Source organism: Zea mays, chromosome 1 (assembly GCF_902167145.1).
Source record: "Zea mays cultivar B73 chromosome 1, Zm-B73-REFERENCE-NAM-5.0, whole genome shotgun sequence".
In the NCBI taxonomy this organism is placed as follows: Eukaryota; Viridiplantae; Streptophyta; class Magnoliopsida; order Poales; family Poaceae; genus Zea; species Zea mays.
Genome location: NC_050096.1, coordinates 209,134,509 through 209,156,213, shown reverse-complemented (window position 1 = coordinate 209,156,213; position 21,705 = coordinate 209,134,509). Strand labels below are relative to the sequence as shown.

At 47.4% G+C, this 21,705-nt stretch overlaps 1 pseudogene; it reads right to left on the bottom strand.

The window, feature by feature from the left end:
* The window catches only part of LOC103645233 (uncharacterized), a 30,964-nt pseudogene extending 17,094 nt beyond the window's left edge, over positions 1–13,870 (bottom strand).
* Between the last annotated feature and the right edge of the window lie 7,835 nt (positions 13,871–21,705).

Here is a 21,705-nt window from a genome sequence, read left to right as displayed (position 1 = left end):
GCACGCTCCTTGTGCGATGATTCGCCTTCTTCGCGCACGGAGGCCAACGCCCAAGGGTCATGACTCGTGGGTCCGGGCCCCCGTGCTAGAGACTGGGTCACCTTGGAGCGCGTCGGGCGAGGTCTTCTGCGACGCTTCGGGGTGCCAGTGGGAGAGTCCTTCTTTAAAAAGGGACTCCCCCAAGCGTGGTAGTCATTCTCATCAGCGCCTTTTCGCCCTCGAGCTCTCCGTGCTCTTTTGTCGTTGTAGCCGTCATGGCCTTGCTAGACCTTCGCGAGCGCTTCCAGCTCGAGGTGGCACTCAACTTGGTGCATAACCCGCTCGGATGGGGTGTGCTGGCGTTTGTAGGGAGGACCTGTGTCGGTGTCTCTTCTCTCGGTGACCTCGCCGCTGAAGAGTTTGTGTTTTTTGTTTCCAAACTCCCTAGCGGGTTGGCTCTGCCGATCCCATCTTTCCTCGTGCAACTGTTGGAGGGGCCTGGCCTCCAGCCTCTGCCCGTGGTGTCCTGCTTCATCCTTCAGGCGGCCATCGTCGCCTACCTTCGCGGGATGTCCGTGGAGGCGATGCTCCTTCCCACTTCTTCCTCCAGCGTTCGGGGGGAGGATGATTACCAGCCTCATGGAGGTGGACAGTGGGCTGAGCCATGGCTCCATCCCTCGCGCCCCAATTCTTTTGGGCTGGGAAGCGAGCCGTGTTGCGGCTCCATCTTTTTGGCTTTGATGGATTTGGTGCCGCCTCCAACGCTGCCTCCTACCGCCGAGCGGGGCGTGGTTGTCCGTCCACCGCACGGGCAACGGTCGCGCTGTGCGTAGGTCCGCCGCATCCGTAGCGTCCCCTGTGCCGCCGGCCACACTGCTCTGACGCCGCCCGGGGGGACGTACAAGACGTCGTACGCCGTGGAGGTGGCGGCTGCGTTCTTGGATGGTCTTGTCCTCACCCCCGTAGAAGAACGGAGGCGAGGACCTCTTCGCACGCGCCGAGGTGGTTGCCGTTGCCGGCAAGCCCAAGGTGCCAAGGTGGCCGCCGCCTCTGGCGAGCCGTCGGTGCAGAGGTGGTCGCCTCCCCTGGCCCTATTGGTGTGGAGGTAGTTCATTCCTGTAGAGTAGAGATTGAGCTAGGGCTCCGCTTGAAGGCGGATGTAATACTTTTGCTTTTTGTAAGGTACTTTTGAGTACTATTTATCAAGCAGTATTAGCACTTATCTGTGTACCACTTGTCCCTGTTGTGTGTGGTGTAACCGATTCCTCCTTGGTACCTGGCCCCCTGGGATGTAGGCTCGATTTGTCGAGGCTGCAGACCAGTATACCTAAGAAAGAGTTGGCAATGGTCCCCAGGAGGTAGCCTCGACTGGGACCTGGGCCTGCACACAGCTTCGGCTAGGGAGCATTAGTAGTACACCCACAGGACCCGCCATCTGACACTAGCCATCCTTTGATACATGCTCGGGACCTGCAGGGTCTAGTTTGGGAGGCCAAGTTGTGCGTTCGGACCCCCTGGATGGTGGTTCTAGGTACTAGGACACCCGTCGCAGAGTGGTGGAGCATGCAGGCCCACGGTACGGAACCAGGCTGAGCGGCTACACGGGCTTCGATCCACCCCAGGAGACAAGTGTCCATTCTCTAGTTCCGGACCCCAGGTTGCCGGACCCATAGGACTTATAGCTCCAAATACTAGGGTACCCGTCACGGAGTGGTGGAGTGTGCAGGCTTTCGGGTACGGGACCAGGCTAAGCGGCCACACAGGCTCCGGACCACCCCATGGAACGGGCTCCCGTTCTTTAGAACTGGCCCCTAGGCTATCGGGTCCTCCTGCTTTCGCAAAGAGGTCCTAAACTGCAAGCCTGGCTGTTTAATTCGGATGTCATTATGTCTGATGGAAAGGGAACTATTTGGGTGGGTTAGATAAAATAACATCCGGAAAACTGCAAGGTAAGACCATGGAGCAGTAGGATAAAACTATCATAGAGGCACATCTGAGGGGGTAAATCTTTTCTTTATAACCTGTCATGCATGGGTGTGGACCAACAGGTCGGGCTTATGAGGGCGGACCTCACCGAGTTGGCGTACACGTATGCGTTACCTAGTTACAAAAGGGAGAAAAATTCGACCCCTCAGACTTGCTCCTATGGATAGAACTTACAGAGATGCTCTAGTGGTCAGGAAGAGGTACTCCTTCAGTCATAGCAAGATAGTCACCCCCAGGTTGGCGTATTCCCATCACCTTGAAGGGTCCTTCCCAGCTGGGGGAGAGTTGCGGAGCCCTTCTTGGTTTGGTACTTGTCGTAGGACTAGGTCCAGACCCTGGGTTCCCATCTGTGTTTGATGAGGGAGCCCTCGTCCTCGTGTTGTAGCCATTTCTGCATAGACTTGTCAGAAACCTGGACCCGTGGGGAGTCTAGAAGGGTTTCCGAGGGAAGGCAGGCTTCGGCCTCGTAGACCGGGGAGTTCAGGGTCCCTCCGGGAGTCCATCTAGTTGTCGCCACCGGAGTAGGAGTCTCCAGCGAAGAGATCCTTCAGGTCCCCCTCGGGTGACTGATGCCCGAGGTCCCGTTCAGCCGCGGCCACCTCGCCGTCGTCGACCCTTTCCTTGTCAGGTCGGCGACGAGGTGGGGAGCCGTCCTTAGAAGACTGCTCGCGCCACTCGCTGATGTGTTTTGCGAGGTCAATGATCTCGCGACACTCCGCGACGCTATGGCGACCGTTGGGGTGCACAGGGCATGGGCCACTGTTACCCCTCTGCGGCCGTGGGCATTTGTTGTGGTCACCCTGGCCCCCCGTCGCGGCTGCAATGACTAGAGCGGTGGACCGTGGCTTCTGGTGGTCGCGGTCCTTCTTCTTTTTCTTCTTACCGTCCCGAGGGACGGCACCCGAGCCACCCGACTGGGCAGCCCCGGTCTGTGGGGCCGAGTGCCATGCATGGCCCTCGGCGGCTCTGGCGCATTTGTCGGCCAGGGCGAAGAGTGTGGGGACAGTCTCCACGTCATGCGTGGCCAACTTCTCCAACATTTTCTTATCACGCACCCCCTGGCAGAAGGCCGTGATGATGGAAGCATCGGAAATGTGAGGTATAGTACCTCACACCTTGATGAAGCGGGAGATGAACATCCGGAGAGTCTCCCCGGGCTCCTACCTTACCGTGTGGAGGTGGGCCTCCACACCGTGCTGCTGGTAAGCGCTGGCGAAGTTCGCAACGAACCGCGTGTAGAGCTCTTCCCAGGAGTAGATTGACCCTGGGGCGAGGTTCATGAGCCAAGTCTAGGCAGGTCCAGACAAGGCGACATGAAAATATGTCGCCATCACAGCGGTGTTTCCACCTGCTGCTGTGATAATGGTGACGTACACCTGCAGGAATTCCAACGGATTTGACGTACCGTCGTACTTTTCCGGCAGGTGTGGCCGTGTAATACCCAATTTGTGCATATAAAATAAAAGGATTATTTTCCTTTATCTATATATGTGTGTTGTATCTACTTACTATCACAAGGGAACACCTCATGTAAAAATAAAGGATTAATAAAAGCCATTAAATTGTACATCATGCTGGAGTTTAATTGCTTGTGCATTTAATAATAAAGAAAATATTAATAAGGCTACATTAATGATGTGAATTGAGGATTAAAAACCTAATTCAAATCTTAGAGTTAGGAAATAAGAAAAGAGAAGGGATATAAAACAAAAATATAAATAATATATATATATAAATAAATATATTCAGAATTAATATCCCTAATTTCACAAAAATAAGTTGAAGTGATGAGCCATAGAAGTTTGAATTTAAACTTGAATTCAAATTGGGTTTGAAAATGAAGAAAAGAAAACAGAAAATAAAAAGAATAAAACGAAAACAGCCTCATGGGCCGCCATACCTCATTTCGGCCCACTTAAACAGTTACCGCGCGCAGCCCACTCCACCACGGCGCCGACACGCGGGTCCCACCTGTCATCCTCCCGCGCTCGCTCCTCCCTGCCTTCTCGCTGACATGTGGGGCCCCTGCCCAGTCTCTCGTCCCGCGCTCGCCTGCCCTCCCTCTCTCTGGTCCGCGGGGCCCGCTCGTCGGGTTCATCTTCAACAGCTTCGCCGATCGCGCCGCGCGGACTCCGCATGGCTCACCATGGATTCTCGGCCTCCGTGTAACGGCCGCGGGTCGTTCCTTGGGTATAAAGCCGAAGCTCCGCGACCCCCCCTTCCCATCCTCACCGGTAGTCACAACCCCTCGCCAGCCACCCAACCGCCGTCGTGATTTCCTCGGGCCAAGTTCGCCGCCGTGACCAAAACGCGTGGTCGTCGGCGTCGGGTCCCCGGTGACTGGCCTTGGAGCGTCTCCAAGTCTATTCGAAGGCTGTCGAGTCGTTCGCGGGCGAAGTCGGCCACTGGACGTGGCGCAATTCCTCGCCGAACTTCGACTCGCCGCCGCGGATCCGCCATCGTCGTCGCCGGACCTTCTGCGCGCCGAGATTGTCGGTAATAACCCTTCTACCACGTTCGCCATCCCCTAAGCATAGAGTAGTAGCCTTTGATTGAGCTCTAGGGCACCGGAACGTCAGATTGGGTTCTCTCCGGCGATGGTTCGCCGTGAGTCTTGGGCGGCGCCGCCGTTCCGAGCTGGAGTTTGGGGGAAACGCTGTGCACCGTTAGATCCACCAGCGACGGCTGAGATTAGAAGTAGGATACCCCCTTCGCCCCATTAAATACCCGCCGTTGATCTCTAATCGTGCGACTCACGGCGCGTACCGGTTCGGTCGGGGAAAAAAATCTAATCTGGTCCCTTGATTCAAGATCGGACGGCCCTGGATTCTTGATACCCCTTTGGCCGGGATCTTTTGCTAAAGAGCCCCTTGGCTTTCACGGAATAAACCCGCCGTCCCTCGGGCACTGTTCCCCGTGTCTCGGGTTTCTTGCGCTGAACCCCCTGCGGTTTTCTTTTATTGAGGCCCAGTCCAGAACTCGTTTAAATTGAATAAATAAAATAGAAAATGGATTTTTAATATGAAAATAATTGCTAGAACTTAGATAATTCATAGAAAATTCATTTTAGCTCCAAATTGAACCATTCCAGTTTCTAAAATTTTGTAATAATATTCTTCATCATTTTGTGCCTCTGTTTTGGCATGAAAGGCTCATTTAAATTTATCTAATACTTAATCTTGTATTAAACACATAAAACATTAGAAAATCCATAACTTAAAATCTATAACTCCAAAATTAATGATTCCAGTTCCTATGATCTCATTTTAGTGTCTAGTTTATTACTGTGTATTTTATTTACATGTTTGGTGTAATGTTAATTCTTGCTATACAATGTTTGTTTGAATTGCTACGACTAGCAGTGAGGATACGTATCACCTGAGGATCATCCTGGTACCTGGATTCTCAAGGCCCAGGCAAGTTGTGCCCTTGATCACTTCTTTTTACCCACTCATGTTCTGATTAATCATAATGATCTGCATAGGTTAATTTTGATGGGACCCAACAGGTTACCTAGTTTGATTATCTTTATACCTTGTTCACCACTGAACTTTCTGGGTAGTACTTGCTAGTGCTATATGTGGTTTTGGGTATGGAGATACACTATTCATGGTTACACTTTTGTTATCAGTTATTATTTATTGTTCATATTGAGATCATTATGTTAATTGGAACATGGAGAACCACCCGGGAAAACAGTGCTACCACAAGGGTTTAATGGGACGCCCTTGGCTGATTAATTAGGAAAGCTAGTGGAAGACTACCTTACCCGAAAGGGGCAAGGGCAGTAGGGGAGAGGTCAGTGCGGGGAGGCCCTCGGGAGGATTTTGCTGCGATGGCGGTCCTGCAAGGGATTCCTGTACTGGATCTTCCTATAAACTGTAGCGGGTTTTCGGAAGCTAGTGGAACTTTGTAAAGGCCTCGTAGTGGATCCCTAGCCATTCACCTCGGAAGTGTCTAAGGGCCTTGCAAACCCTGGCGACATGGGATACACGACTTGTGGGTAAAGATGCGCAACCTCTGCAGAGTGTAAAACTGGTATACTAGCCGTGCTCACGGTCATGAGCGGCTCGGACACTCACATGATTAATTTATGGAACTAAATTCAATTTGTCATATGCATTGCATCGCAGGTGATGTTGTTACTTTTGTTCTATTACTTAATTGGGTTTGGTATTTACTTATACTTAGTAACTGCTAATAAAATTTTGACCAACTTTAAAAGCAATGCTCAGCTCTAACCATCTTCCTTGGTAAGCCTTACACTTTATGAGCTCCCACCTTTGGCGAGTTCATGCACATTATTCCCCACAACTTGTTGAGCGATGAACGTATGTGAGCTCACTCTTGCTGTCTCACATACACCACAGGTCAAGACCAGGTACTGCAGGATGATGCTCATGGAGGATGCTGTGATGAGTTCGTGAGAGGTCTAGGTCATCGTCTCCCAGTCAACTTTGGGTTGCTGGACCGTTGTCTCCTTATAATGTAATTATTTTGTAAAGAACTCCTGTTATATATAAAGTTGTGACATTCGATCCTGTGCCACTATACATCATATGTTTGAGACTTGGTCCCAGCATACCTGGTGTTTATGTTAACCCCGGGTTTTGGACCCCTAAAATCCGGGTGTTACAGAAGTGGTATCAGAGGCAATGTTGACTGTAGGACGAAACCTAGATAGAACTGGACAACCATTATCTACTCACCTTTGCTACTCTGATCCTTTCTAAACTTATCTTAATCTTTTCTCATCTATTTCCGCTTTACTCTGATTATTCTTATCTTTTCTTTCTGAAAGACAAATGTGGATTTCACACTTTGAAATCCTATGCCTAAAGTGACTTTTAGGAATAGGAGACCTAATCCTAGGAACAAAAACAAAACTATTTTTATGAGTGTTTATATATTTGAATGTTTGTTCTTATGATACCTGTCTGATTTGGATCTTTGATTGAGTGTGATGGGTTGTGGAGTAATGTCCACAATTGCATCTGTATATACACATAGGTATAAAAATATATTTATAAAGTAACTAGACAACCTAGATTATTCCCCATTGGAACATATCTAGCTTAAGAGATTTATCTTATCCTAAAAGATCTCATTCTAACCAATTCATCTCATCTTAAAAGATTCTCCCTTATCTTAATAAATCCATCTCATCTTAAAAGATACTCATCTTATCTTGAAAAGATTCTATCCTATCCTAATAAATCTAACTGACCTCGAAAGACTCTATCTTATCTTATGGATTCATCTTGCCCTAAATTGAATATTTATTCCCCTCTAGAATAACAACCATGACCTAATTAAAATTAATGAGATTCTATCTAGTCTAATCTGGTTATACCAATCTAACCTAAAATTGATGCCTTAGATTAACTTGACCATATACATATGCAACTACCTTACCCATCCAATAGATGCATGATCCCTCGGTGTTAACCTAATAGAGCTTTTAACCTAATGATCCATCCTATCCCAAAAGATTCTAAACATGTATCCTACCCTAGTAGATCTATCTAACCTAAACTAGTCAAACTAGTCATACCAATCTAATCTAGATTCCATCTAATCTATTATGATCTAATCTAGAGTAAGTTACTTAATACTAGTATAAGAGATAAGTCCATACCCCTCAACTAGTGCCTTAAACCCACTCACCCACATGCATGAGATCTGATCTAACCAATAGGGCCATGATGAATGGTATAACTTTTCTATTCTCACCTAATAACAAACAAACTTTTAACCTACACATAATCCATCCTACTCACATATATCTTAACCATATGTCCTTAACTCGGATGGCAACTCCAAGAAGAAAGGCCAAAGGAGACCAACCACATCAAAGAAGGATAAGCATTAACTCAAGACTTCAAAGATCAAGTTGAATCGCCAACGGAGTCAAGATCCACAAATCTTGGATGGAGTCTTTTCTTACCCCACTCCTTACCCAAAACTATATATGCTTTAAAGATATCATTTATCCTGCATAATAAAGTGGCTATACCCATATATACCCATGCTTTTCTAATCACCTGATAATTTGTGATATAAAAAAAGAGAGAAGAGTTTTGGTATTAAAATCAATTAGAAACTAACCCATAGACTACAAACAATTTCTTCTACATCCTCTTACTAATCTCGGGGACGAGATTATTTTTAAGGGGGGTAGGATTTGTAATACCCAATTTGTGCATATAAAATAAAAGGATTATTTTCCTTTATCTATATATGTGTGTTGTATCTACTTACTATCACAAGGGAACACCTCATGTAAAAATAAAGGATTAATAAAAGCCATTAAATTGTACATCATGCTGGAGTTTAATTGCTTGTGCATTTAATAATAAAGAAAATATTAATAAGGCTACATTAATGATGTGAATTGAGGATTAAAAACCTAATTCAAATCTTAGAGTTAGGAAATAAGAAAAGAGAAGGGATATAAAACAAAAATATAAATAATATATATATAAATAAATATATTCAGAATTAATATCCCTAATTTCACAAAAATAAGTTGAAGTGATGAGCCATAGAAGTTTGAATTTAAACTTGAATTCAAATTGGGTTTGAAAATGAAGAAAAGAAAACAGAAAATAAAAAGAATAAAACGAAAACAGCCTCATGGGCCGCCATACCTCATTTCGGCCCACTTAAACAGTTACCGCGCGCAGCCCACTCCACCACGGCGCCGACACGCGGGTCCCACCTGTCATCCTCCCGCGCTCGCTCCTCCCTGCCTTCTCGCTGACATGTGGGGCCCCTGCCCAGTCTCTCGTCCCGCGCTCGCCTGCCCTCCCTCTCTCTGGTCCGCGGGGCCCGCTCGTCGGGTTCATCTTCAACAGCTTCGCCGATCGCGCCGCGCGGACTCCGCATGGCTCACCATGGATTCTCGGCCTCCGTGTAACGGCCGCGGGTCGTTCCTTGGGTATAAAGCCGAAGCTCCGCGACCCCCCCTTCCCATCCTCACCGGTAGTCACAACCCCTCGCCAGCCACCCAACCGCCGTCGTGATTTCCTCGGGCCAAGTTCGCCACCGTGACCAAAACGCGTGGTCGTCGGCGTCGGGTCCCCGGTGACTGGCCTTGGAGCGTCTCCAAGTCTATTCGAAGGCTGTCGAGTCGTTCGCGGGCGAAGTCGGCCACTGGACGTGGCGCAATTCCTCGCCGAACTTCGACTCGCCGCCGCGGATCCGCCATCGTCGTCGCCGGACCTTCTGCGCGCCGAGATTGTCGGTAATAACCCTTCTACCACGTTCGCCATCCCCTAAGCATAGAGTAGTAGCCTTTGATTGAGCTCTAGGGCACCGGAACGTCAGATTGGGTTCTCTCCGGCGATGGTTCGCCGTGAGTCTTGGGCGGCGCCGCCGTTCCGAGCTGGAGTTTGGGGGAAACGCTGTGCACCGTTAGATCCACCAGCGACGGCTGAGATTAGAAGTAGGATACCCCCTTCGCCCCATTAAATACCCGCCGTTGATCTCTAATCGTGCGACTCACGGCGCGTACCGGTTCGGTCGGGGAAAAAAATCTAATCTGGTCCCTTGATTCAAGATCGGACGGCCCTGGATTCTTGATACCCCTTTGGCCGGGATCTTTTGCTAAAGAGCCCCTTGGCTTTCACGGAATAAACCCGCCGTCCCTCGGGCACTGTTCCCCGTGTCTCGGGTTTCTTGCGCTGAACCCCCTGCGGTTTTCTGTTATTGAGGCCCAGTCCAGAACTCGTTTAAATTGAATAAATAAAATAGAAAATGGATTTTTAATATGAAAATAATTGCTAGAACTTAGATAATTCATAGAAAATTCATTTTAGCTCCAAATTGAACCATTCCAGTTTCTAAAATTTTGTAATAATATTCTTCATCATTTTGTGCCTCTGTTTTGGCATGAAAGGCTCATTTAAATTTATCTAATACTTAATCTTGTATTAAACACATAAAACATTAGAAAATCCATAACTTAAAATCTATAACTCCAAAATTAATGATTCCAGTTCCTATGATCTCATTTTAGTGTCTAGTTTATTACTGTGTATTTTATTTACATGTTTGGTGTAATGTTAATTCTTGCTATACAATGTTTGTTTGAATTGCTACGACTAGCAGTGAGGATACGTATCACCTGAGGATCATCCTGGTACCTGGATTCTCAAGGCCCAGGCAAGTTGTGCCCTTGATCACTTCTTTTTACCCACTCATGTTCTGATTAATCATAATGATCTGCATAGGTTAATTTTGATGGGACCCAACAGGTTACCTAGTTTGATTATCTTTATACCTTGTTCACCACTGAACTTTCTGGGTAGTACTTGCTAGTGCTATATGTGGTTTTGGGTATGGAGATACACTATTCATGGTTACACTTTTGTTATCAGTTATTATTTATTGTTCATATTGAGATCATTATGTTAATTGGAACATGGAGAACCACCCGGGAAAACAGTGCTACCACAAGGGTTTAATGGGACGCCCTTGGCTGATTAATTAGGAAAGCTAGTGGAAGACTACCTTACCCGAAAGGGGCAAGGGCAGTAGGGGAGAGGTCAGTGCGGGGAGGCCCTCGGGAGGATTTTGCTGCGATGGCGGTCCTGCAAGGGATTCCTGTACTGGATCTTCCTATAAACTGTAGCGGGTTTTCGGAAGCTAGTGGAACTTTGTAAAGGCCTCGTAGTGGATCCCTAGCCATTCACCTCGGAAGTGTCTAAGGGCCTTGCAAACCCTGGCGACATGGGATACACGACTTGTGGGTAAAGATGCGCAACCTCTGCAGAGTGTAAAACTGGTATACTAGCCGTGCTCACGGTCATGAGCGGCTCGGACACTCACATGATTAATTTATGGAACTAAATTCAATTTGTCATATGCATTGCATCGCAGGTGATGTTGTTACTTTTGTTCTATTACTTAATTGGGTTTGGTATTTACTTATACTTAGTAACTGCTAATAAAATTTTGACCAACTTTAAAAGCAATGCTCAGCTCTAACCATCTTCCTTGGTAAGCCTTACACTTTATGAGCTCCCACCTTTGGCGAGTTCATGCACATTATTCCCCACAACTTGTTGAGCGATGAACGTATGTGAGCTCACTCTTGCTGTCTCACATACACCACAGGTCAAGACCAGGTACTGCAGGATGATGCTCATGGAGGATGCTGTGATGAGTTCGTGAGAGGTCTAGGTCATCGTCTCCCAGTCAACTTTGGGTTGCTGGACCGTTGTCTCCTTATAATGTAATTATTTTGTAAAGAACTCCTGTTATATATAAAGTTGTGACATTCGATCCTGTGCCACTATACATCATATGTTTGAGACTTGGTCCCAGCATACCTGGTGTTTATGTTAACCCCGGGTTTTGGACCCCTAAAATCCGGGTGTTACAGGCCGAAACTTGGATGGCCATGACGCCGCGTGGAGATGATCCGCGAGAGCGGCGCAGCCCACGCCGGCCAAGGGGACACTCGCTTGGGACCGGGTGCCCATTGGGGCCTGCGGTGCTACTGCAGCGAAGTCTTGATCGAGGTTGCGACCCTCGATGTTTTGCCGGCGCTCGCGCGCCCTCTCTAAAGAGACCCGGGCGTCCTCTCCCGCACGCCTGCGGTTGAGTTCTACCCGGAGGTCGTTGGTCTGTGTGCCCCTCACTGAGGGTGAGCGCACAGACGCCGACGCCTCATGTTGGTGCCGAGATGACCGTGGCCTCGACCTGGTCGAGGTAGAATGTGTCATGCCGAGCAGCCGGTCGACGTCGTCCCGCCACTGCTTCATGGCCTCCGGTGAGGCCGTGGAGCTTGGAGGGTGACGCAGCAACTCCCTGGCTGCTGATAATGCTCCCGAAGCCGCTCTCGATGGAGTCCGGGATGTCTGCGCAGTTGTATGCTGCCGTGCAGCGTGCACAGCAGCAGTGCCCGGCACTGGGCGGTTGGGAACCTATGGCGTGGAAGAAACAACTTCTTCCTCCACTAGGAAATTCGTTGAAGTCTCGACGCGGTGCTCCACGATTTGCACCATCATGCTGAGCGAGGAAACAAACAAAAACCTAATGCCTAGCCCTCTACCTGGCGCACCAAATGTCAGAGAGGGAATTCTCCGGCCGGGTGGCGGAATACACCCACCCTAAATCCTAAGATGAGGAAGGGGCTTAAGCATTTTGCCTATCTTGCTAAGCGATCACCGAGCACATGAACACGCGAGGATTTAGAGTGGTTCGGGCCGCCGGAGCGTAATACCCTACTCCACTGTGTGTTGGATTGATGTGGAAGCTTGAGAGCTGAGAGTCTCTGTCTAAGTTTGATCTAAGAGAGCCCTCCTTTTGTAACGTTGCATGCCTCCCCTTTTATAGCTAAAGGGGGCATGTACAAGGGTACTGAGCCCGACATGTGGGCTTAGGAACATAACAGATGTAGTACTTGGAGCTACTAATGTTCGCTGCTGTTGCAATCTTCTTGCTCCCTGACATCCGAGATATGCGTTATCGGTGTGCAGGGGAAGCTTCTCGTATAAAGGATGATGGACACAGTGCGTCGCGCAGCACGGGCGTACTGTTTGACAATGGACTGGACAGGCGCGCCGTCTGCAGGATGGCCCTGGCGCCACCTGTCAGCGGAGTGGACATGACGCATTAAATGCTGAGGGGGCACATCGCCTGTCAGTAGGGTGGACAGGCGGCACGTCCTCTCTGCAATAAATGCAGAGACCGTGCGGCCTAGAGGCCTTATGTCAGGCTCCGCCTGCTGGCTTATGTCACGGCCAACAAGCCACGTGGCAGCATCGGGTCTCCGCCTGAGCGGGGAGTGCAAGCGCACAGGATAAGGCCTGGACACGTGTTAGTACCGGACCCTTGCTTATGCTAGGGTATCCCTTGTCCCGGGACCTCGTTGTGGCTCGGACCTTACTCGGAGGGACCTGGACCCCATCCAAGGGACCCAGCATGCTTACTTGGGAGTCCGGACCGTAATCGGGGGTCCGGGTTGTGCGTACAGGGGTCCGGTGCTTCCTCGTGGAGGTCCGATCCAACTGATACATCCTGGGATGTATCATCCTTTCTTGCCACATGGTGCCCCTTGAGCCGTCCACGTGGTGGGTTGGGTGTTGTTCATCGTGCGGCTAGAGAACGCCGTACGGGCACCGTGTCTTCATACTGTAGTAAGGGGTACCCCTAATTCAGGGTACCGACAGATACAAACTGAGATTTGAAGCCAAAGAGCCCTGTGGGCCGGACCGGTGACCCTTCCTCTGATTAAACTTGAAAATCAAGAACATAGTCGAAATACAAAATCACTGTGGAACCCTCGGCTCAACTGGTGTCTACCTAGAGAGAAAACTAGGAGCTCTAGAATGAGTGCTCAAAACAAATGGCAACCAAGTGATGCTGAACCAACCAGCCCTCCCCTATATTTATAGAGGGTTATTCTCACTTCCTAAACTATCCCTATTTACAAAGAGCCTATCCACTCCACCGGGGGCAAAATGGACCAACTCGTAGGTTTTCGATCTGGGCCACGTCCTTCACACGGAGTTGCTTTGCCTTGACGCACCCTCCGCGATCACGCCGCGTGCCGCCACCGGTTCCCTCCGGAACCGCCACCGCTGAGTTTTGAGGCCCAAACTTAGCAAAACCAGGCATTCGTAGCGCTGGGTGGTTTTGAGGCCCAAACCACCAAACCTGCCGTGAGCACCACACCTCGTGCACGTTCTCCACGATCAGACGCGTGTCCCGCCAGTCCTCGACCACGCCGGCAACACGGTCCACTCCACCACGTCCTCGCACAAGTGAGTGTCCCAGGTGTCAACCACCGTAGTTGGTCACCTGGCTGCTCTGATCCATCAGTCAAACCCCAACACTCGCCCTTCACCGCTCCTGGTCCATCATCACGAGCCTGCATGACCTTCACCTCAGCCATCGACCACCGTTTCTGTGCTCCACACCTGCACACCACAAGTCGACCAACATGGTTGCACAAGCATTAATCTCACACTCTAGTCAGCCCACTGACTATCCCAAAGTGCTACCCGTTGACAATCACTCATCATCAACCCGAACCACAAGGGACAAATCAACCTTGTGTTCGCAAAATGAGACTAAAACGGAGTCACTAACCTTTAGGCTGTCTCCAGCAGCGTCCCCTAAATTCCGTCCCCTAAAGGAATATTCTCTGTCCTTTACAAAACACTCTAAAAGATTATGTTCTCTATATATTCTCAGTCTCCAGCAGCGTCCCCTAAATTCGGTCCCCTAAAGCTACAGTGTTAACAGATTCCCTTTTTCCATTTCTTTTTCAGTTTTCTTTGTTTTCTTCCCAATTCACACTACACAAATGATGCGTCAAAATGTGTATTTATTAATTTTTAAATTAATAAATTCAAATTGTCAATATTAATTACCATTGCCTGTTTTGTTGTGTGTAACTATTGTCGATAAAGCGCCGCATAGTATTTTATCGGTACGAAAATATGTTTTCAAATTGACAAGCTTCCACCGTAAGCCACAACTCTTCTTCGAGAAGCCATGGACTTGCTTCCCCTGCACGGCAACGGGATGGCTTGTCTCCGAAGCGTACTTCCTTTATAAATACCGAGTGAGCCTTGCATACTTCACTCAACCTTGCCTTTACAAACTCCACAACAATGAACCCCTACTTAGAATCGAATTTTCTTGTGAGGTTGATGGAAGAAATGGAAGAGGAAGAAGAAGAGTTGGAGTTGGTGAGGCACATGCTCAATAGGAGGCGGCGTGCACGCAACGAGCGTCGTCATGGTGGTTCCATTCCAGGGTGTGTTAGGATTCATCGTGATCACATGAGCGACGATTCAAGAATCCGAGCGGACTACTTTGGAGCGCAACTGGTGTACACGAATGCTCCATTTCATAGGAGGTATTTCACATTCCCACATTCATTTTGCCATGTACATAACTTGATGACCCCTATTATGACACATTAATTTTATGGTAGGTTCCGTATGCGTCGCCATGTGTTTGAGTGCCTTGTTGATGTTGTGCAACAAGTGGATCCATACTTTATTCAGCGTCCAAACTGTGCGGGTATTCCGGCTGATGTTGTTGCTGCTGCTGTTCGAATCTTGCTTACGGTATTCCGGCTGATGCTGTTCGAATCCTTGCTTACGGTATTCCGGCTGATGTCGTCGACGAATACGTACACATTGGTGAATCCACGACTCATGAGGCATTGAAACACTTTTGCACGGCCGTCCAAACCGCGTTTGCTCCGTACTATCTCCGTGCACCCAATGTAGAAGATATCGCACGCCTTCTCCAAGTTGGTGAGTCACGTGGGTTTCCTGGTATGCTTGGTAGTGTTGATTGCATGCATTGGGAGTGGCGTAACTGCCCAAGTTCATGGAAGGGCATGTTTACAGGGCGCGGTAAACATCCTACCATGATCTTGGAAGCTGTTGCGTCGTATAACCTGTGGATATGGCATGCATATTTTGGGCTGCCAGGTAGCTGCAACGACATAAATGTTCTCCACCGTTCAAACCTTTTTGAAAGGCATCTGAGAGGTGACACACCTCCTGTTTAATTCACTTTGAATGGTCACACGTACAATATGGGATATTACCTAGCAGACGGGATTTACCCTGACTGGCCCGCATTTGTAAAGACAATCTGTAATACGTACGACGTTAGAACGCAAGACTTTGCAACAATTCAAGAGTCTGCTCGAAAAGATATTGAACGAGCTTTTGGTGTACTCCAGAAGCGATGGGGTGTGGTCCGTGGCCCTGCTTACGGTTGGAGTCCTGAACACATTGGGGACATCATGAAAACTTGCATAATATTGCACAACATGATAGTAGAAGACGAAGGTCCATTGGCTTTGAACACAACCTTTGAAAACATCAGAGTGCTGGCTGACACAAGTCAAGGTTCAATGGAAGAGCACAACGATTTCGTCAATCAAAGGTACAACCAACTCAAAGACCGCAACAAATATACTCAACTTCAGGTTGATCTTATACACCATCACTGGGCGCGACATGGATCCGGAGTTGCATAGTCTGTTCTTGTCTCATGTCTGTTCTTGTCTCATGTTTGTTAGTTTACCTTGTTCTAGTGTCGAACTGTCTGTTGTCTGTAGTGTCTGTCGTAGTGTCTCATGTAAGTGCTCTTTCAATTCAATAACATGAAGTACTACTGTCATGCAAGCACATGTGTGTACAAATGATCAAAAAAAGTATAGCATCCTCACAGTTATTCAAACCAAATAGTTCAAAACATATAGTAAAACATTCAGGTACAATCCATGACAAATAGTTCAAAACAAATAGTTCAAAACAAATAGTTCAAACAAGTACTAAAACAATCTGGTACAAACCAGATTTGGGTCTGATGACAACAACCTCACACAAAGAAGTCCGAGTACGCCTCATTCAGAAATTATAAAGAAACAAATTCATTAACTGACCATCACTGGGTAGATGAAGTTGACCCTGTAACACTAGCCAGTATCTCTTGTTTCTTGGCTTCATAGTACTTGCGGAGAAGAGGGTTACATTTGCTCAGATCCATGCTTAAGATCATGATCTCCTCTTCCTTGTCCTCCTTTAGTTTCTGCCTTTCCAGCCTTAATTTCTCTAGGTTCAACTTCTTCTTTTCTAGGAGCAGTTTTTGCCTCTCATTTTTGTTCATTGAATCCAACTTCTTTTCCTCAGTTGTAACAGTTGTTTTGTACACAGAAAGGCGCTCCAAAGAAAGATCTCCCATGTGTGTCATGAACTCAGAATCAGATGAAGATGTGTCCACAGATTTAGTCCTCTTGGCCTTTTCCTTGGAAGAATCTCGACCGAGTGGCCTCTTCGATGTGAAGCTAGATGGTACAGATTCTTCTGCATCCACATCGACAGTGTTACTATGGGTGGGATTAGCGTTGCCATGCTGATTTTGTTGCCCCATGTGGTTGTCCATCCATTTTGGTTGGTCCTTAAGTATGACCCAACAATGTAAAAAGTGGAAAGGCTTCTTCTCAATAGCTGCAAACCTAGACGCTGCCAGTGATGTCTGCGAGAAAACAAATGGTTACAGCAGGAACATACTTGTAAATACCTACAATACTTATGTGAAAATGTTACATTAAAGATGTACCTTGTCTGCGTCAGTGAGTCCACTAGGATTCTGTCGGAGGACTGCCATCATGTAATCAGCAAAAGTGGAACACTGTGTTTTGATAGTATCCCATCTACTCATCAAAGATTTTGTGGACCTTTCGGGCAATGTTCCTTGTGGCGGAACTGCCCGAATTATTCCAACTTAAGTGCCTAAGTCCCGCCTTAGAGGCTAGACCACACTTAAATGGGAATAACCCGTCAATCCCTCGGATCTAGTCCGACACGGCCACTGACAGGATCAAGTACCACAATCTCACTCGAAGGTGAGTCACAGAGCAAATACAATAAAGCATAAAACCATACATGTCAGAGTATTAAATTATTACATCACCATCATCATCATCGGAGTTTTTGCAACAGTAACCATCATTGTTCGAAGTGCAGCGGAAATAAACTAACGGTAAATAAATAGAGAGATGGGGAAGCCTGTCCCATCACTCCTCATGCTCCTCCTCAGCCGAGGCAGGGTCCCACTCGACAGTCCAACCCGGTGGCAAGATGGACGGCCAAGTCACTCCAACAACCATTTCCTCCAGAGAACCTGTAAAAATTATGCCACAAGCAAGGCTGAGTATACTAATACTCAGCTAGACTTACCCGGTGTGAGGAGTCTACTCCTCTACCTCTAGACATGCAGCTGTTTGGCTGTGGGGTTTGGTTGCCAAAAGCACTAGCTGAGTTTCTAAATCAAGTTTTTAACTTTGTCAAAATTAAGTGTGACTCTCTTAAGGCAAAAGATGTACTATCTATTCATACATAGTAGCAAACATTTTTAGCAATCAACATCTTGTATCATCTCAGCACAATTCCACTTGTTACTCAATGTAGCAGCATGGACCAAGCAGTCTCATTAGCTGCGAGAAGCAGACGATTCGAATCGAGTTTTTAAACCTTGCAAGGTAAACCTAAACACACGACGTGGCGAGGCACTCCGTCCCCACACACATCAACCGTCCCCATCGATTCCCCGTCAGCAGAGAGAGGCTCACCGCCTTGGCGTACAATGCCTCACTGACCCCGACTGGCCGTCATGCAGTGACCGCACTTGTACCCACCATAACCGGAATGGGAGACCTCGTCTCAGGTCGCGTGAGGAGGGCAATCTGCTGCCAGGTTCAATCAGGTACTAGGCTTACCGATTTACCATATTTCTCGGTATATGTTTAGTACGTTCAAACGCTTGACTCACGGTACCACACCTTAATCCTTATTCAAATTTTTATCCCGTGAACAACCAATCCCCATGGATTGTTGCCCACACCCAACATCAGTACGATATGAAAGTGGGTACAATCAATGTCCTGACCTCGCGCGAGTGCTAGAAAAATCACTCGTCTTCTACCGAGATCCTACTTAATAAAGCAGCTACTCGACCTAGCATACTAGTATTCATCTCAACAGGATTCCTGAGATCATGCAACTAAGGTTCCAAACAATTCCTACACCTATGTGCACAATCAATCCTACAATCATTAAGTGAAGTAAAATAGCATAATTAACAGGTTATGCATAAAACCGGGGCTTGCCTTCCAAAGCAGTGGCAGGCAGGTCCTCTGGTGCAGACTCTGGGGCTGGATCCGGGGATACCTCCTGAGCAGCTCCTTGCTCCGGCACGAGGATGTACTCTCCGTCAGCAAGGTTACAGTCTATCGAGATGCAATGAATATGTATGTCATGATTATGCAAGATTTAATAACATTAAGCTAAAAGAAATTAAGTCAAGAAGTAACTTAGGGTTTTTTGGTTATGTGGGGCTTCTAGTGGTATATATACATATACTTATTACCTTTTAGGCTTAGGTTTTCTTTTAGGATAACATAGTGGATTTGTATTGTCTTTATAGATTTCAGTGGACAAATTTACAAGGGTTTTAGGATGACATTAATTACCACTATTCATTTTCCTTTTCTTAATTTCTACTTAGGGTTTCTAGGGTAGGTTTGAACTATGACAGGGGTTTAATATTTTCCAAAAATTCTATAAAAAGTACAGTGGGTTGCCATTTGCTTTTCTAGCTGGTTTTGAGAATTTGAGGCTTAAAGTACAAAGGCTAGGCTTTAAACAAAAATAACAAGAGTTATGCAAAATGGGCCACTTTACACTACATCTCTTAGTTAGGGGTGGGTTCTGCCCTAGAGGTTATTTTTGCTGGCATCCAATAGTAATGATAGGCTTCTGTGCAAAAAATCACAGAAAACTAAGGGGTGGTTATGTAGTTATGATTTTCTTAAGTTTAATGTCAAAAAGGCACTTTCTACTACATTATTATTTGAAAAATGTCAAACAGCAGATTTCATATTTTTCCTAAGTTCTCATTAATAAAACATTAGTTATCCCAAGGGTGGGGGTGTTTTTACCTTGGGGTTATTCTTGTAGAGTTTTTCTAAGTTTCACTTGTTTTATTAAAACAAAATGGATCCTACTTATTTTATACTAAAACAGGGTATGATATATTTTTCCAGTGAACTACATTAAATAAGTATCCTAACAAAAATAGGGGTGCTCTCTGGTTCATTGTTTAAATTACATTTTCTATTTTTCTTATCCTTAAGCATATTATAGAATAAGGGGTAAAAACTAACTTAATGGAGTGGACAGAGAGGTTTAACATTTTTATTTGGGTTAGTAGGTAGATATAAACTTCTCAAAATTTTTCTAACCCCAGTCAAATAGTGCAACTAATTTTTGCCCTATTATTGAGCTTTTGGTCAAAACTATAATTAAATCATAGCTTTAAAGTTTTCTATAGTACATAGGGGGTTTTATATTTTTCTTAAGTAGGTTACATTATTTAGAGTCTGACAAAATTGGTTTGACCAAATTTGGATGAACTAAACAGAAGTTATGGATTTTCAAAGTTTCTGTTCAAATTTAAAATCAGGTTTAATAAGGTTTTCTGAAAAAGCAGTTTACACCGAGGTCCCTGGGTTTAAACTAAATCAACCTTCGCAACTCTACCCTTGCGCCACTATTCCCCTGTGTCTCTGACATTTCACAAAACCCCCTGACCTTCTCTCCCTCTCACCCGCAGTCCTTCCCCCTATGCAAACAGTAACCGCGGGAAAGAAAAGGGTGGCGCGGCTTACCGGCGAAGGGTGGGGTTGGCTCGGGGAGACTCTGGCGGTCACGTCGAGGTACGGCTTGACGTCGGGGATGGCCGGAATCGCCCGGTCCATGCGCGCAGGCGGGTGTTCTCGTCGGCGGCGAGTGTACCGGCCAAACCACGGCGAACTGGTTCAATCCAAGGGCACGGTGAGCTTCACGGGGTAACGTAGGGACCGTGTGCACAAGGAATCGAAGGATGGTTGAGTGGATTACCCGGTCCACGTACTCCGGCGGGGTTGAGAGCTCCGGCGAGCGTGGACTGGCCTCTCCGGCGAAGCAAACTCCGATTCCTCGCTCGGGGAGCTTCACGGAGGTGTGCACAGTCTTCTCCGAGGGCTGGACGGGGTTGGGAATGGCTCTATTGGCCGGTCTACGGTGACAGAGGGATTGGGCGGCCGCGGACACGCTGCGCACGGGCAAACGGCGGCGAGCTAGACTCCGGTGAGGTTTGAGGGTGCGCGGAAGAGTGCAGTCGAAGTCTGGGAGGGCTTTATAGGCGCGGGCGCGGGCCATGGCGCTGGCTTGGCTCAGGCGCGGCGCTGGGCATGCGGGGGCGCGCGTGAGCGTGCTCTGGCGCGGGCAGGAAGCGTCGAACACGTGGAGGTGTGTTTCTTCCATTGTTCAAACGTCTCCAGAGATCGCAAACGTGCGAATCTTGCCATGAATCCGGCGCAGACCTCTTCCTGGCACCTAGGGCTATCTCACATGTGTGAGTTCCAATGGAGGATACGCCCTAGATCAGGAGATAGACGGGCGCCAAATCTGGCTTGTCTCACTGCCCACACCGCGACAAAACTGATGCCAAAACCTGTCAAACGTCAAAGTCTCGGTTTCCACTTTTTCCAGGGGGTGCCTTAGGTGGTATACCACATTTTTGGTATAGAACCTAAGTGGTTTTGGTGCCATATTCAAGGTGAACACGGTTGGTCTTTGGATTAGGGTTAGAATTTGACTTAGGGGGAAATAGAGAGCTCTAGCTCTCTCTTCACTTGGAGATTCGAATTGGGATTTCTCCAGGGGTCTTTTTGCAATATTTCCCTCCCCTAATTGATGGTTATAAGGTTAGTTAAGGTTTGGGTAAAAAATTTCTCATGCTTTGCACACTTGTTCACTCTCTTTCCCCTCTTACCTAGGGTTTTGGGAGATAGGGCTTAAGAGAGGTCTAGGGTTCTTCTCCCCTCTTATCCAAGGTAGTAAGTGAGCAAGGATTAGAGTAATGCTTCTTAGGTCATTGGCAACTTGATTAGCACATGATCTCCAAAGTTCTTATGTGTTGCCTTAAGCCTCTACCACATATAATTCACAGTCCTTAGTACCAAGGTGTGCTCTAGCCATGGTAACACCTGGGGTGTTACAGCCCTCCCCCCTTAAAGGAATCTCGTCCCGAGATTTTAGATAGAGTCCCTTGGAGGGTGCTTGAAGGTGTGCTGGTGTTATTTTTCCTTTACCCTTAAGTTTCTCTTATTAACTGCTCTTCGAATGTCATCCTCTTTGCAACTTCAGAAGG